Below are 17,242 nucleotides of genomic sequence, written 5' to 3'. Positions count from 1 at the left end.
TGCATCCCCAGTGGTGCCAGTGCACTCTCTGGACTCACTGCACTGCATCCCCAGTGGTGGCAGTGCACTCTCTGGACTCACTGCACTGCATCCCCAGTGGTGCCAGTGCACTCTCTGGACTCACTGCACTGCATCTTCAATGGTGCCACTGCACTCTCTGGACTCACTGAACTGCATCCCCAGTGGTGCCAGTGCACTCTCTGGACTCACCAGGGTGCATCCCCAGTGGTGCCAGTGCACTCTCTGGACTCACCGGGGTGCATCCCCAGTGGTGCCAGTGCACTCTCTGGACTCACTGCAGTGTATCCCCAGTGGTGCCAGTGCACTCTCTGGACTCACTGCGGTGCATCCCCAGTGGTGCCAGTGCACTCTCTGGACTCACTGCAGTGTATCCCCAGTCGTGCCAGTGCACTCTCTGGACTCACTGCACTGCATCCCCAGTGGTGGCAGTGCACTCTCTGGACTCACTGCAGTGCATCCCCAGTGGTGCCAGTGCACTCTCTGGACTCACCGGGGTGCATCCAAAGTCTTGCCATTGCACTCTCTGGAGTCATTGCAGGGCATTCCCAGGGTTGCCAGTGCGCTCTCTGGACTCACTGTACTGCATTCCCAGTGGTGCCAGTGCACTCTCTGGACTCACTGCACTGCATCCCCAGTGGTACCAGTGCACTCTCTGGACTCACTGCACTGCATCCCCAGTGGTGCCAGTGCATTCTCTAGAGTCACTGCACTGCATCCACAGTGGTGCCAGTGCACTCTCTGGACTCACTGCACTTCATCCCCAGTGGTGCCAGTGCACTATCTGGACTCACTGCACTTCATCCCCAGTGGTGCCAGTGCACTATCTGGACTCACTGCACTGCATCCCCATTGGAGCCAGTGCGCTCTCTGGACTCACTAAACTCCATCCCCAGTGGTGCCAGAGAACTCTCTGGACTCACTGCACTGCATCCCCAGTGGTGCCAGTGCACTCTCTGGACTCACTGCAGTGCATCCCCAGTGGTGCCAGTGCACTCTCTGGACTAACTGCACTGCATCCCCAGTGGTGCCAGTGCACTCTCTGCACTCACTGCACTGCATCCCCAGTGGTGTCAGTGCACTCTCTGGACTCACAGCACTGCATCACCTGTGGTGCCAGTGCACTCTCTGGACTCACTGCACTGCATCTCCAGTGGTGCCAGTGCACTCTCTGGACTCACTGCACTGCATCCCCAGTGGTGCCAGTGCACACTCTAGACTCACTGCACTGCATAACCATTGGTGCCAGGGCACTCTCCGGACTCACTGCAGTGCATCCGCAGTGGTGCCAGTGCACTCTTTCGAGTCACTGCACTGCATCCCCATTAGTGCCAGTGCATTTTCCGGACTCACTGCACTTCATCCCCAGTGGTGCCAGTGCACTATCTGGACTCACTGCACTGCATCCCCAGTGGTGCCAGTGCACTCTCTGGACTCACTGCACTGCATCCCCAGTGGGGCCAGTGCACTCTCTGGACTCACTGCACTGCATCCCCAGTGGTGCCAGTGCACTCTCTGGACTCACTGCAGTGCATTCCCAGTGGTGCCAGTGCACTCTCTGTACTCACTGCAGTGCATCCCCAGTGTTGCAAGTGCACTCTCTGGACTGACTGCACTGCATCCCCAGTGGTGCCAGTGCACTCTCTGGACTCACTGCAGTGCAACCCCACTGGTGCCAGTGTACTCTCTGGACTCACTGCACTGCATCCCCAGTGGTGCCTGTACAGTCTCTGGATTTACTGCACTGCATCCCCAGTGGTGCCAGTGCACTCTCTGGAGTCATTGCAGTGCATCCCCAGTGGTGCCAGTGCACTCTCTGGAGTCACTGCACTTCACCCCAGTGGTGCCAGTGCACTCTCTCGACTCACTGAAGTTCATCCCCAGTGGTGCCAGTGCACTCTCTGGACTCACTGCAGTGCATCCCCAGTGGTGCCAGTGCAATCTCTGGACTCACTGCAGTGCAGATCCAGGGGTGCCAGTGCAGTCTCTGGACTCACTGCAGTGCATCCCCAGTGGTGCCAGTGCACTCTCTGGACTCACTGCACTGCATCCCCAGTGGTGCCAGTGCCCTCTCTGGAGTCACTGCAGTGTATCCCCAGTGGTGCCAGTGCACAATCTGGACTCACAGCAGTGCAACCCCACTGGTGCCAGTGTACTCTCTGGACTCACTGCACTGCATCCCCAGCGGTGCCTGTACAGTCTCTGGATTTACTGCACTGCATCCCCAGTGGTGCCAGTGCACTCTCTGGAGTCATTGCAGTGCATCCCCAGTGAAGCCAGGGCACTCTCTGGACCCACTGCAGTGCATCCAGAGTGGTGCCAGTGCACTCTCTGGACTCACTGCAGTGCAGCCCCTGAGGTGCCAGTGCAGTCTCTGGACTCACTGCAGTGCATCCCCAGTGGTGCCAGTGCACTCTCTGGACTCACTGCACTGCATCCCCATTGGTGCCAGTGCACTCTCTGGACTCACCGGGGTGCATCCCCAGTGGTGCCAGTGCACTCTCTGGAGTCACTGCAGTGTATCCCCAGTGGTGCCAGTGCACTCTCTGGACTCACTGAACTGTATCCCCAGTGGTGACAGAGCACTCTCTGGACTCACTGCATTGCATCCCTAGTGGTGCCAATGCACTCTCTGGACTCACTGCACTGCATCCCCAGTGGTGCCAGTGCACTCTCTGGACTCACTGCGGTGCATCCCCAGTGGTGCCAGTGCACTCTCTGGACTCACTGCAGTGCATCTCCAGTGGTGCCAGTGCGCTCTCTAGAGTCACCGGGTTGCATCCCCAGTGGTGCCAGTGCACTCTCTGGACTCACTGCACTGCATCCCCAGTGGTGCCAGTGCACTCTCTGTAGTCACTGCACTGCCTCCCCAGTGGTGCCAGTGCACTCTCTGGACTCACTGCGGTGCATCTCCAGTGGTGCCAGTGCGCTCTCTAGAGTCACCGGGTTGCATCTCCAGTGGTGCCAGTGCACTCTCTGGACTCACTGCAGTGCATTCCCAGTGGTGCCAGTGCACTCTCTGGACTCACTGCAGTGCATCCCCAGTGTTGCCAGTGCACTCTCTGGACTCACTGCAGTGCATCCCCGGTGGTGCCAGTGCACTCTCTGGACTCACTGCACTGCATCCCCAGTGGTGCCAGGGCACTCTCTGGACTGACTGCACTGCATCCCCAGTGGTGCCAGTGCACTCTCTGGACTCACTGCAGTGCAACCCCAGTGGTGCCAGTGTACTCTCTGGACTCACTGCACTGCATCCCCAGTGGTGCCTGTGCAGTCTCTGGAGTCACTGCACTGCATCCCCAGTGGTGCCAGTGCACTCTCTGGACTCACTGCAGTGAATCTCCAGTGGTGCCAGGGCACTCTCTGGACCCACTGCAGGGAATTCCCAGAGGTGCCAGTGCACTCTCTGGACTCACTGCACTGCATCCCCAGTGGTGCCAGTGCACTTTCTGGACTCACTGCACTACATCCCCAGTGGTGCCAGTGCACTCTCTGCACTCACTGCAGTGCATCCCCAGTGCTGCCAGTGCACTATCTGGACTCACTGCACTGCATCACCATTGGTGCCAGGGCACTCTCCGGACTCACTGCAGTGCATCCCCAGTGGTGCCAGTGCACTCTTTCGAGTCACTGCACTGCATCCCCATTAGTGCCAGTGCATTCTCTGGACTCACTGCACTGCATCCCCAGTGGTGCCAGTGCACTCTCTGGACTCAATGCAGTGCATCCCCAGTGGTGCCAGTGCACTCTCTGTACTCACTGCACTGCATCCCCAGTGCTGACACTGCACTCTCTGGACTCACTGCAGTGCATCCCCAGTGGTGCCAGTGCACTCTCTGAACTCACTGCACTGCATCTTCAATGGTGCCTCTGCACTCTCTGGACTCACTGCAGTGCATCCCCAGTGGTGCCAGTGCACTCTCTGAACTCACTGCACTGCATCTTCAATGGTGCCTCTGCACTCTCTGGACTCACTGCACTGCATCCCCAGTGGTGCCAGTGCACTCTCTGGACTCACTGCAGTGAATCTCCAGTGGTGCCAGGGCACTCTCTGGACCCACTGCAGGGAATTCCCAGAGGTGCCAGTGCACTCTCTGGACTCACTGCACTGCATCCCCAGTGGTGCCAGTGCACTTTCTGGACTCACTGCACTACACCCCCAATGGTGTCAGTGCACTCTCTGGACTCACTGCACTGCATCTCCAGTTGTGCCAGTGCACTCTCTGGACTCACTGCAGTGCATTCCCAGTGGTGCCAGTGCACTCTCTGTACTCACTGCAGTGCATCCCCAGTGTTGCCAGCGCACTCTCTGGACTCACTGCAGTGCATCCCCGGTGGTGCCAGTGCACTCTCTGGACTCACTGCACTACATCCCCAGTGCTGCCAGTGCACTCTCTGGACTCACTGCACTGCATCCCCAGGTGTGCCAGTGCACTCTCTGGACTCACTGCACTGCATCCCCAGTGGTGCCAGTGCACTCTCTGGACTCACTGCAGTGCATCCCCAGTGGTGCCAGTGCACTCTCTGGACTCACTGCCGTGCATCCCCAGTGATGCCAGTGCACTCTCTGTACTCACTGCACTGCATCCCCAATGGTGCCAGTGCACTCTCTGGACTCACTGCACTACATCCCCAGTGATGCCAGTGCACTCTCTGGAATCACTGCAGTGCTTCCCCTCTGGTGCCAGTGCACTCTCTGGACTCACTGAACTGTATCCCCAGTGGTGCCAGAGCACTCTCTGGACTCACTGCAGTGCATCTCCAGTGGTGCCAGTGCACTCTTTGGACTCACTGCATTGCATCCCCAGTGGTGCCAGTGCAATCTCAGGACTCACTGCACTGCATCCCCAGTGGTGCCAGTGCACTCTCTGGACTCACTGCACTAAAAACCCAGTGGTGCCAGTGCACTCTCTGGACTCACTGCAGGGCATCTCCAGTGGTGCCTGTGCACTCTTTCGAGTCACTGCACTGCAACCCCAGTGCTGCCAGTGCACTCTCTGGAGTCCCTGCACTGCATCCCCAGTGGTGCCAGTGCACTCTCTGGAGTCACTGTACTGCATCCCCAGTGGTGCCAGGGCACTCTCTGGACTCACTGCATTGCATCACCAGTGGTGCCAGTGCACTCTCTGGACTAACTGCACTGCATCCCCAGTGGTGCCAGTGCGCTCTCTGGACTCACTGCACTACATCCCCAGTGGTGCCAGTGCACTGTCTGCACTCACTGCAGTGCATCCCCAGTGCTGCCAGTGCACTCTCTGGACTCACTGCACTGCATCACCATTGGTGCCAGGGCACTCTCCGGACTCACTGCAGTGCATCCCCAGTGGTGCCAGTGCACTCTTTCGAGTCACTGCACTGCATCCCCATTAGTGCCAGTGCATTCTCTGGACTCACTGCACTGCATCCCCAGTGGTGCCAGTGCACTCTCTGTACTCACTGCACTGCATCCCCAGTGCTGACACTGCACTCTCTGGACTCACTGCAGTGCATCCCCAGTGGTGCCAGTGCACTCTCTGAACTCACTGCACTGCATCTTCAATGGTGCCTCTGCACTCTCTGGACTCACTGCAGTGCATCCCCAGTGGTGCCAGTGCACTCTCTGAACTCACTGCACTGCATCTTCAATGGTGCCTCTGCACTCTCTGGACTCACTGCACTGCATCCCCAGTGGTGCCAGTTCACTCTCTGGACTCACTGCAGTGCAGCCCCAGTGGTGCCAGTGCACTCTCTGGACTCACTGCACTGCATCTCCAGTTGTGCCAGTGCACTCTCTGGACTCACTGCACTGCATACCCAGTGGTACCAGTGCACTCTCTGCAGTCACTGCGCTGCATCCCCAGTGGTGCCAGTGCAGTCTCTGGACTCACTGCGCTGCATCCCCATTGGTGCCAGTGCACTCTCTGGACTCACTGCATTGCATTCCCAGTGGTGCCAGTGCACTCTCTGGACTCACTGCACTGCATCCCCAGTGGTGCCAGTGCACTCTCTGGACTCACTGCACTGCATCCCCAGTGGTGCCAGTGCACTCTCTGGACTCACTGCAGTGCATCCCCAGTGGTGCCAGTGCACTCTCTTCACTCACTGCACTGCATTCCCAGTGGTGCCAGTGCACTCTCTGGACTCACTGCAGTGCCTCCCCAGTGGTGCCAGTGCACTCTCTGTACTCACTGCACTGCATCCCCAGTGGTGCCAGTGCACTCTCTAGAGTCACTGCACTGCATCCCCAGTGGTGCCAGTGCACTCTCTGGACTCACTGCACTGCATCCCCAGTGGTGCCAGTGCACTCTCTGGACTCACTGCACTACATCCCCAGTGGTGCCAGTGCACTCTCTGGACTCACTGCAGTGCATCCCCAGTGGTGCCAGTGCACTCTCTGGACTCACTGCAGTGCATCCCCAGTGGTGCCAGTGCACTCTCTGGACTGACTGCAGTGCATCCCCAGTGGTGCCAGTGCACTCTCTGGACTCACTGAACTGTATCCCCAGTGGTGCCAGAGCACTCTCTTGACTGACTGCACTGCATCCCCAGTGGTGCCAGTGCACTCTCTGAACTCACTGCAGTGCATCCCCAGTGGTGCCAATGCACTCTCTGGACTCACTGCACTGCTTCCCCAGTGGTGCCAGTGCACTCTCTGGACTCACTGCACTAAAACCCCAGTGGTGCCAGTGCACTCTCTGGACTCACTGCAGTGCATCCCCAGTGGTGCCAGTGCACTCTCTGGACTCACTGCAGTGCATCCCCAGTGGTGCCAGTGCACTCTCTGGACTCACTGCACTGCATCTTCAATGTTGCCACTGCACTCTCTGGACTCACTGCACTGCATCCCCAGTGGTGCCAGTGCACTCTCTGGACTCACCGGGGTGCATCCAAAGTCTTGCCATTGCACTCTCTGGAGTCACTGCAGTGCATCCCCAGTGGTGCCAGTGCACTCTCTGGACTCACCGGGGTGCATCCCCACAGGTGCCAGTGCACTCTCTGGAGTCACTGCAGTGCATTCCCAGTGGTGCCAGTGCACTCTCTGGACTCACTGCAGTGCATCCCCAGTGGTGCCAGTGCACTCTCTGGACTCACTGCACTGCATCCCAAGTGGTGCCAGTACACTCCCTGGACTCACCGGGGTGCATCCCCAGTGGTGCCAGTGCACTCTCTGGACTCACCGGGGTTCATCCCTAGTGGTACCAGTGCACTCTCTGGACACCCTGCAGTGCATCCCAAGTCGTGCCAGTGCACTCTCTGGACTCACTGCACTGCATCCCCAGTGGTGCCAGTGCACTCTCTGGACTCACTGCAGTGCATCCCCAGTGGTGCCAGTGCACTCTCTGGAGTCACCGGGTTGCATCCCCAGTGGTGCCAGTGCACTCTCTGGACTCACTGCACTGCATTCCCAGTGGTGCCAGTGCACTCTCTGGACTCACCGGGATGCATCACCAGTGGTGCCAGTGCACTCTCTGGACTCACTGCACTACATCCCCAGTGGTGCCAGTGCACTCTCTGGACTCACTGCAGTGCATTCCCAGTGGTGCCAGTGCACTCTCTGGACTCACTGCAGTGCATCCACAGTGGTGCCACTGCACTCTCTGGACTCACTACACTGCATCCCCAGTGGTGCCAGTGCACTCCCTGGTGTCACTGCATTGCATCCCCAGTAGTGCCAGTGCACTCTCTGGACTCACTGCACTGCATCCCCAGTGGTGCCAGTGCACTCTCTGCACTCACTGCACTGCATCCCCAGTGGTGCTAGTGCACTCTCTGGACTCACTGCAGGGACTTCCCAGAGGTGCCAGTGCACTCTCTGGAGTCACTGCAGTGCATTCCCAGTGGTGCCAGTGCACTCTCTGGACTCACTGCAGTGCATCCCCAGTGGTGCCAGTGCACTCTCTGGAGTCAATGCAGTGCATCCCCTGTAGTGCCAGTGCTCTCTCTGGACTCACCGGGGTGCATCCCCATTGGTGCCAGTGCACTCTCTGGACTCACTGTAGTGCATCCCCAGTGGTGCCAGTGCACTCTCTGGACTCACCAGGGTGTAAACCCAGTGGTGCCAGTGCACTCTCTGGAGTCACTGCAGTGCATTCCCAGTGGTGCCAGTGCACTCTCTGGACTCACTGCACTGCATCCCCAGTGGTGCCAGTGCACTCTCTGGATTCACTGCACTGCATCCCCAGTGGTGCCAGTGCACTCTCTGGAGTCACTGCACTGCATCCCCAGTGGTGCCAGTGCACTCTCTGGAGTCACTGCAGTGCATCCCCAGTAGTACCAGTGCACTCTCTGGAGTCACTGCAGTGCATCCCCAGTGGTGCCAGTGCACTCTCTGGACTCACTGCAGTGCATTCGCAGTGGTGCCAGTGCACTCTCTGGACTCACTGCACTGCATCCCCAGTGGTGCCATTGCACTCTCTGCACTCACTGCACTGCATCCCCAGTGGTGCCAGTGCACTCTCTGGACTCACCGGGGTGCATCCCCAGTGGTGCCAGTGCACTCTCTGGACTCTCCGTGGTGCATCCCCAGTGGTGCCAGTGCACTCTCTGGACTCACCGGGGTGCATCACTAGTGGTGCCAGTGCACTCTCTGGACTCACTGCAGTGCATCCCTAGTGGTGCCAGTGCACTCTCTGGAGTCACCGGAGTGCATCCCCAGTGGTGCCAGTGCACTCTCTGGAGTCACCGGGTTGCATTCCCAGTGGTGCCAGTGCACTCTCTGGACTCACTGCAGTGCATCCCCAGTGGTGCCAGTGCACTCTCTGGACTCACTGCACTGCATCTTCAATGTTGCCACTGCACTCTCTGGACTCACTGCACTGCATCCCCAGTGGTGCCAGTGCACTCTCTGGACTCACCGGGGTGCATCCCCAGTGGTGCCAGTGCACTCTCTGGACTCTCCGTGGTGCATCCCCAGTGGTGCCAGTGCACTCTCTGGACTCACCGGGGTGCATCACTAGTGGTGCCAGTGCACTCTCTGGACTCACTGCAGTGCATCCCTAGTGGTGCCAGTGCACTCTCTGGAGTCACCGGAGTGCATCCCCAGTGGTGCCAGTGCACTCTCTGGAGTCACCGGGTTGCATCCGCAGTGGTGCCAGTGCACTCTCTGGACTCACTGCAGTGCATCCCCAGTGGTGCCAGTGCACTCTCTGGACTCACTGCACTGCATCTTCAATGTTGCCACTGCACTCTCTGGACTCACTGAACTGCATCCCCAGTGGTGCCAGTGCACTCTCTGGACTCACCAGGGTGCATCCCCACTGGTGCCAGTGCACTCTCTGGACTCACTGCAGTGCATCCCCAGTGGTGCCAGTGCACTCTCTGGACTCACTGCGGTGCATACACCAGTGGTGCCAGTGCACTCTCTGGACTCACTGCACTGCATCCCCAGTGGTGCCAGTGGACTCTCTGGATTCACCGGGGTGCATCCCCAGTGGTGCCAGTGCACTCTCTGGACTCACTGCACTGCATCCCCAGTGGTGCCCGTGCGCTCTCTGGACTCACTGCAGGGCATCCCCTGTGGTGCCAATGCACTCTCTGGAGTCACTGCAGTACATTCCCAGTGGTGCCAGTGCACTCTCTGGAGTCACTGCAGTGCATCCCCAGTGGTGCCAGTGCACTCTCTGGACTCACTGCAGTGCATCCCGAGTGGTGCCAGTGCACTCTCTGGAGTCAATGCAGTGCATCCCCAGTAGTGCCAGTGCACTCTCTGGACTCACCGGGGTGCATCCCCAGTGGTGCCAGTGCACTCTCTGGACCCACTGCAGTGCATCCCAACTGGTGCCAGTGCACTCTCTGGACTCACTGCAGTGAATCCCCGATGGTGCCAGTGCACTCTCTGGACTGACTGCAGTGCATCCCCAGTGGTGCCAGTGCACTCTCTGGACTCACTGAACTGTATCCCCAGTGGTGCCAGAGCACTCTCTTGACTGACTGCACTGCATCCCCAGTGGTGCCAGTGCACTCTCTGAACTCACTGCACTGCATCCCCAGTGGTGCCAATGCACTCTCTGGACTCACTGCACTGCTTCCCCAGTGGTGCCAGTGCACTTTCTGGACTCACTGCACTAAAACCCCAGTGGTGCCAGTGCGCTCTCTGGACTCACTGCAGTGCATCCCCAGTGGTGCCAGTGGACTCTCTGGACTCACTGTAGTGCATCCCCAGTGGTGCCAGTGCACTCTCTGGACTCACTGCACTGCATCACCTGTGGTGCCAGTGCACTCTCTGGAGTCCCTGCACTGCATCCCCAGTGGTGCCAGTGCACTCTCTGGAGTCACTGTACTGCATCCCCAGTGGAGCCAGTGCACTCTCTGTACTAACTGCATTGCATCCCCAGTGGTGCCAGTGCACTCTCTGGACTCACTGCATTGCATCCCCTGTTGTGCCAGTGCACTCTCTGGACTCACTGCACTACATCCCCAGTGGTGCCAGTGCACTCTCTGGACTCACTGCAGTGCATCCCCAGTGGTGCCAGTGCACTCTCTGGACTCAATACAGTGCAACCCCACTGGCGCAAGTGTACTCTCTGGACTCACTACACTGCATCCCCAGTGGTGCCTGTGCAGTCTCTGGAGTCACTGCACTGCATCCCCAGTGGTGCCAGTGCACTCTCTGGGCTCACTGCAGTGAATCTCCAGTGGTGCCAGGGCACTCTCTGGACTCACTGCAGTGCATCTCCAGTGGTGCCAGTGCACTCTCTGGACTCACTGCACTGCATCCCCAGTGGTGCCAGTGCACTCTCTGGACTCACTGCGCTACATCCCCAGTGGTGCCAGTGCACTCTCTGGACTCACTGCAGTGCATCCCCAGTGGTGCCAGTGCACTCTCTGGACTCACTGCAGTGCATCCCCAGTGGTGCCAGTGCACTCTCTGGACTCACTGCACTGCATCCCCAGTGGTGCCAGTGCACTCTCTGGACTCACTGCAGTGTATCCCCTGTTGTGCCAGTGCACTCTCTGGACTCACTGCAGTGAATCCCCGATGGTGCCAGTGCATTCTCTCGACTCACTGCACTGCATCCCCAGTGGTGCCAGTGCACTCTCTGGACTCACTGAACTGTATCCCCAGTGGTGCCAGAGCACTCTCTTGACTGACTGCACTGCATCCCCAGTGGTGCCAGTGCACTCTCTGGACTCACTGCACTGCATTCCCAGTGGTTCCAATGCACTCTCTGTTCTCACTGCTCTGCTTCCCCAGTGGTGCCAGTGCACTCTCTGGACTCACTGCACTAAAACCCCAGTGGTGCCAGTGCGCTCTCTGGACTCACTGCAGTGCATCCCCAGTGGTGCCAGTGCACTCTCTGGACTCACTGCAGTGCATCCCCAGTGGTGCCAGTGCACTCTCTGGACTCACTGCACTGCATCTTCAATGTTGCCACTGCACTCTCTGGACTCACTGAACTGCATCCCCAGTGGTGCCAGTGCACTCTCTGGACTCACCAGGGTGCATCCCCACTGGTGCCAGTGCACTCTCTGGACTCACTGCAGTGCATCCCCAGTGGTGCCAGTGCACTCTCTGGACTCACTGCAGTGAATCCCCGATGGTGCCAGTGCATTCTCTCGACTCACTGCACTGCATCCCCAGTGGTGCCAGTGCACTCTCTGGACTCACTGAACTGTATCCCCAGTGGTGCCAGAGCACTCTCTTGACTGACTGCACTGCATCCCCAGTGGTGCCAGTGCACTCTCTGGACTCACTGCACTGCATTCCCAGTGGTTCCAATGCACTCTCTGTTCTCACTGCTCTGCTTCCCCAGTGGTGCCAGTGCACTCTCTGGACTCACTGCACTAAAACCCCAGTGGTGCCAGTGCGCTCTCTGGACTCACTGCAGTGCATCCCCAGTGGTGCCAGTGCACTCTCTGGACTCACTGCAGTGCATCCCCAGTGGTGCCAGTGCACTCTCTGGACTCACTGCACTGCATCTTCAATGTTGCCACTGCACTCTCTGGACTCACTGAACTGCATCCCCAGTGGTGCCAGTGCACTCTCTGGACTCACCAGGGTGCATCCCCACTGGTGCCAGTGCACTCTCTGGACTCACTGCAGTGCATCCCCAGTGGTGCCAGTGCACTCTCTGCACTCACTGCGGTGCATCCCCAGTGGTGCCAGTGCACTCTCTGGACTCACTGCAGTGTATCCCCAGTCGTGCCAGTGCACTCTCTGGACTCACGGCACTGCATCCCCAGTGGTGGCAGTGCACTCTCTGGACTCACTGCACTGCATCCCCAGTGGTGCCAGTGCACTCTCTGGACTCACCGGGGTGCATCCAAAGTCTTGCCATTGCACTCTCTGGAGTCACTGCAGTGCATCCCCAGTGGTGCCAGTGCACTCTCTGGACTCACCGGGGTGCATCCCCACAGGTGCCAGTGCACTCTCTGGAGTCACTGCAGTGCATTCCCAGTGGTGCCAGTGCACTCTCTGGACTCACTGCAGTGCATCCCCAGTGGTGCCAGTGCACTCTCAGGACTCACTGCAGTGCATTCCCAGTGGTGCCAGTGCACTCTCTGGACTCACTGCACTGCATCCCCAGTGGTGCCAGTGCACTCTCTGGAGTCACTGCCGTGCATCCCCAGTGGTGCCAGTGCACTCTCTGAACTCACTGCACTGCATCCCAAGTGGTGCCAGTACACTCCCTGGACTCACCGGGGTGCATCCCCAGTGGTGCCAGTGCACTCTCTGGACTCACCGGGGTGCATCCCTAGTGGTACCAGTGCACTCTCTGGACTCACTGCAGTGCATCCCCAGTCGTGCCAGTGCACTCTCTGGACTCACTGCACTGCATCCCCAGTGGTGCCAGTGCACTCTCTGGACTCACTGCAGTGCATCCCCAGTGGTGCCAGTGCACTCTCTGGAGTCACCGGGTTTCATCCCCAGTGGTGCCAGTGCACTCTCTGGACTCACTGCACTGCATTCCCAGTGGTGCCAGTGCACTCTCTGGACTCACCGGGATGCATCCCCAGTGGTGCCAGTGCACTCTCTGGACTCACTGCAGTGTATCCCCAGTGGTGCCAGTGCACTCTCTGGACTCACTGCAGTGCATTCCCAGTGGTGCCAGTGCACTCTCTGGACTCACTGCAGTGCATCCACAGTGGTGCCAGTGCACTCTCTGGACTCACTACACTGCATCCCCAGTGGTGCCAGTGCACTCCCTGGAGTCACTGCATTGCATCCCCAGTAGTGCCAGTGCACTCTCTGGACTCACTGCACTGCATCCCCAGTGGTGCCAGTGCACTCTCTGCACTCACTGCACTGCATCACCAGTGGTGCTAGTGCACTCTCTGGACTCACTGCAGGGACTTCCCAGAGGTGCCAGTGCACTCTCTGGAGTCACTGCAGTGCATTCCCAGTGGTGCCAGTGCACTCTCTGGACTCACTGCAGTGCATCCCCAGTGGTGCCAGTGCACTCTTTGGAGTCAATGCAGTGCATCCCCAGTAGTGCCAGTGCTCTCTCTGGACTCACCGGGGTGCATCCCCAGTGGTGCCAGTGCACTGTCTGGACTCACCAGGGTGCATCCCCATTGGTGCCAGTGCACTCTCTGGACTCACTGTAGTGCATCCCCAGTGGTGCCAGTGCACTCTCTGGACTCACTGCAGTGCATCCCCAGTGGTGCCAGTGCACTCTCTGGACTCACTGCACTGCATCTTCAATGTTCCCACTGCACTCTCTGGACTCACTGAACTGCATCCCCAGTGGTGCCAGTGCACTCTCTGGACTCACCAGGGTGCATCCCCACTGGTGCCAGTGCACTCTCTGGACTCACTGCAGTGCATCCCCAGTGGTGCCAGTGCACTCTCTGCACTCACTGCGGTGCATCCCCAGTGGTGCCAGTGCACTCTCTGGACTCACTGCAGTGTATCCCCAGTCGTGCCAGTGCACTCTCTGGACTCACTGCACTGCATCCCCAGTGGTGGCAGTGCACTCTCTGGACTCACTGCACTGCATCCCCAGTGGTGCCAGTGCACTCTCTGGACTCACCGGGGTGCATCCAAAGTCTTGCCATTGCACTCTCTGGAGTCACTGCAGTGCATCCCCAGTGGTGCCAGTGCACTCTCTGGACTCACCGGGGTGCATCCCCACAGGTGCCAGTGCACTCTCTGGAGTCACTGCAGTGCATTCCCAGTGGTGCCAGTGCACTCTCTGGACTCACTGCACTGCATCCCCAGTGGTGCCAGTGCACTCTCTGGACTCACTGCAGTGCATTCCCAGTGGTGCCAGTGCACTCTCTGGACTCACTGCACTGCATCCCCAGTGGTGCCAGTGCACTCTCTGGAGTCACTGCCGTGCATCCCCAGTGGTGCCAGTGCACTCTCTGAACTCACTGCACTGCATCCCAAGTGGTGCCAGTACACTCCCTGGACTCACCGGGGTGCATCCCCAGTGGTGCCAGTGCACTCTCTGGACTCACCGGGGTGCATCCCTAGTGGTACCAGTGCACTCTCTGGACTCACTGCAGTGCATCCCCAGTCGTGCCAGTGCACTCTCTGGACTCACTGCACTGCATCCCCAGTGGTGCCAGTGCACTCTCTGGACTCACTGCAGTGCATCCCCAGTGGTGCCAGTGCACTCTCTGGAGTCACCGGGTTGCATCCCCAGTGGTGCCAGTGCACTCTCTGGACTCACTGCACTGCATTCCCAGTGGTGCCAGTGCACTCTCTGGACTCACCGGGATGCATCCCCAGTGGTGCCAGTGCACTCTCTGGACTCACTGCAGTGTATCCCCAGTGGTGCCAGTGCACTCTCTGGACTAACTGCAGTGCATTCCCAGTGGTGCCAGTGCACTCTCTGGACTCACTGCAGTGCATCCACAGTGGTGCCAGTGCACTCTCTGGACTCACTACACTGCATCCCCAGTGGTGCCAGTGCACTCCCTGGAGTCACTGCATTGCATCCCCAGTAGTGCCAGTGCACTCTCTGGACTCACTGCACTGCATCCCCAGTGGTGCCAGTGCACTCTCTGCACTCACTGCAGTGCATCCCCAGTGGTGCTAGTGCACTCTCTGGACTCACTGCAGGGACTTCCCAGAGGTGCCAGTGCACTCTCTGGAGTCACTGCAGTGCATTCCCAGTGGTGCCAGTGCACTCTCTGGACTCACTATACTGCATCCCCAGTGGTGCCAGTGCACTCTTTGGAGTCAATGCAGTGCATCCCCAGTAGTGCCAGTGCTCTCTCTGGACTCACCGGGGTGCATCCCCAGTGGTGCCAGTGCACTGTCTGGACTCACCAGGGTGCATCCCCATTGGTGCCAGTGCACTCTCTGGACTCACTGTAGTGCATCCCCAGTGGTGCCAGTGCACTCTCTGGACTCACCAGGGTGTAAACCCAGTGGTGCCAGTGCACTCTCTGGACTCACTGCAGTGCATCCCCAGTGGTGCCAGTGCACTCTCTGGAATCACTGCAGTGCATCCCCAGTGGTACTAGTGCACTCTCTGGACTCACCGGGGTGCATCCCCAGTGGTGCCAGTGCACTCTCTGGACTCACTGCACTGCATCCCCAGTGGTGCCAGTGCACTCTCTGGAGTCACTGCAGAGCATCCCCAGTAGTACCAGTGCACTCTCTGGAGTCACTGCAGTGCATCCCCAGTGGTGCCAGTGCACTCTCTGGACTCACTGCAGTGCATTCGCAGTGGTGCCAGTGCACTCTCTGGACTCACTGCACTGCATCCCCAGTGGTGCCAGTGCACTCTCTGCACTCACTGCACTGCATCCCCAGTGGTGCTAGTGCACTCTCTGGAGTACTGCACTGCATCCCCAGTGGTGCCAGTGCACTCTCTGGACTCACCGGGGTGCATCACTAGTGGTGCCAGTGCACGCTCTGGACTCACTGCAGTGCATCCCTAGTGGTGCCAGTGCACTCTCTGGAGTCACCGGAGTGCATCCCCAGTGGTGCCAGTGCACTCTCTGGAGTCACCGGGTTGCATCCGCATTGGTGCCAGTGCACTCTCTGGACTCACTGCAGTGCATTCCCAGTGGTGCCAGTGCACTCTCTGGAGTCACCGGGTTGCATACCCCAGTGGTGCCAGTGCACTCTCTGGAGTCACTGCAGTGCATTCCCAGTGGTGCCAGTGCACTCTCTGGACTCACTGCACTGCATCCCCAGTGGTGCCAGTGCACTATCTGGACTCACTGCACTGCATCCCCAGTGGTGCCTGTGCACTCTCTGTAGTCACTGCGCTGCATCCCCAGTGGTGCCAGTGCACTCTCTGGACTCACTGCACTGCATCCCCTGTTGTGCCCGTGCGCTCTCTGGACTCACTGCAGGGCATCCCCTGTGGTGCCAGTGCACTCTCTGGAGTCACTGCAGTACATTCCCAGTGGTGCCAGTGCACTCTCTGGAGTCACTGCAGTGCATCCCCAGTGGTGCCAGTGCACTCTCTGGACTCACTGCAGTGCATCCCGAGTGGTGCCAGTGCACTCTCTGGAGTCAATGCAGTGCATCCCCAGTAGTGCCAGTGTACTCTCTGGACTCACCGGGGTGCATCACCAGTGGTGCCAGTGCACTCTCTGGACTCACTGCAGTGCATCCCCAGTGGTGCCAGTGCACTCTCTGGACTCACTGCAGTGCATTCCCAGTGGTGCCAGTGCACTCTCTGGACTGACTGCAGTGAATCACCGATGGTGCCAGTGCACTCTCTGGACTGACTACAGTGCATCCCCCGTGGTGCCAGTGCACTCTCTGGACTCACTGAACTGTATCCCCAGTGGTGCCAGAGCACTCTCTGGACTCACTGCAGTGCATCCCCAGTGGTGCCAGTGCACTCTCTGAACTCACTGCAGTGCATCCCCAGTGGTGCCAATGCACTCTCTGGAGTCACAGCACTGCTTCCCCAGTGGTGCCAGTGCACTCTCTGGACTCACTGCACTAAAACCCCAGTGGTGCCAGTGCACTCTCTGGACTCACTGCAGGGCATCCCCAGTGGTGCCAGTGCACTCTCTGGACTCACTGCACTGCATCACCTGTGGTGCCAGTGCACTCTCTGGAGTCCCTGCACTGCATCCCCAGTGGTGCCAGTGCACTCTCTGGAGTCGCTGTACTGCATCCCCAGTGGAGCCAGTGCACTCTCTGGACTAACTGCATTGCATCCCCAGTGGTGCCAGTGCACTCTCTGGACTCACTGCATTGCATCCCCAGTGGTGCCAGTGCACTCTCTGGACTCACTGCACTACATCCCCAGTGGTGCCAGTGCACTCTCTGCACTCACTGCAGTGCATCCCCAGTGCTGCCAGTGCACTCTCTGGACTCACTGCA

This window comes from Anser anser (assembly GCF_964211835.1).
Source record: "Anser anser genome assembly, chromosome: 15".
NCBI classification, from domain to species: domain Eukaryota; kingdom Metazoa; phylum Chordata; class Aves; order Anseriformes; family Anatidae; genus Anser; species Anser anser.
The sequence above is the reverse complement of the archived record's forward strand: the minus strand, read 5'-3'. Positions refer to the sequence as shown.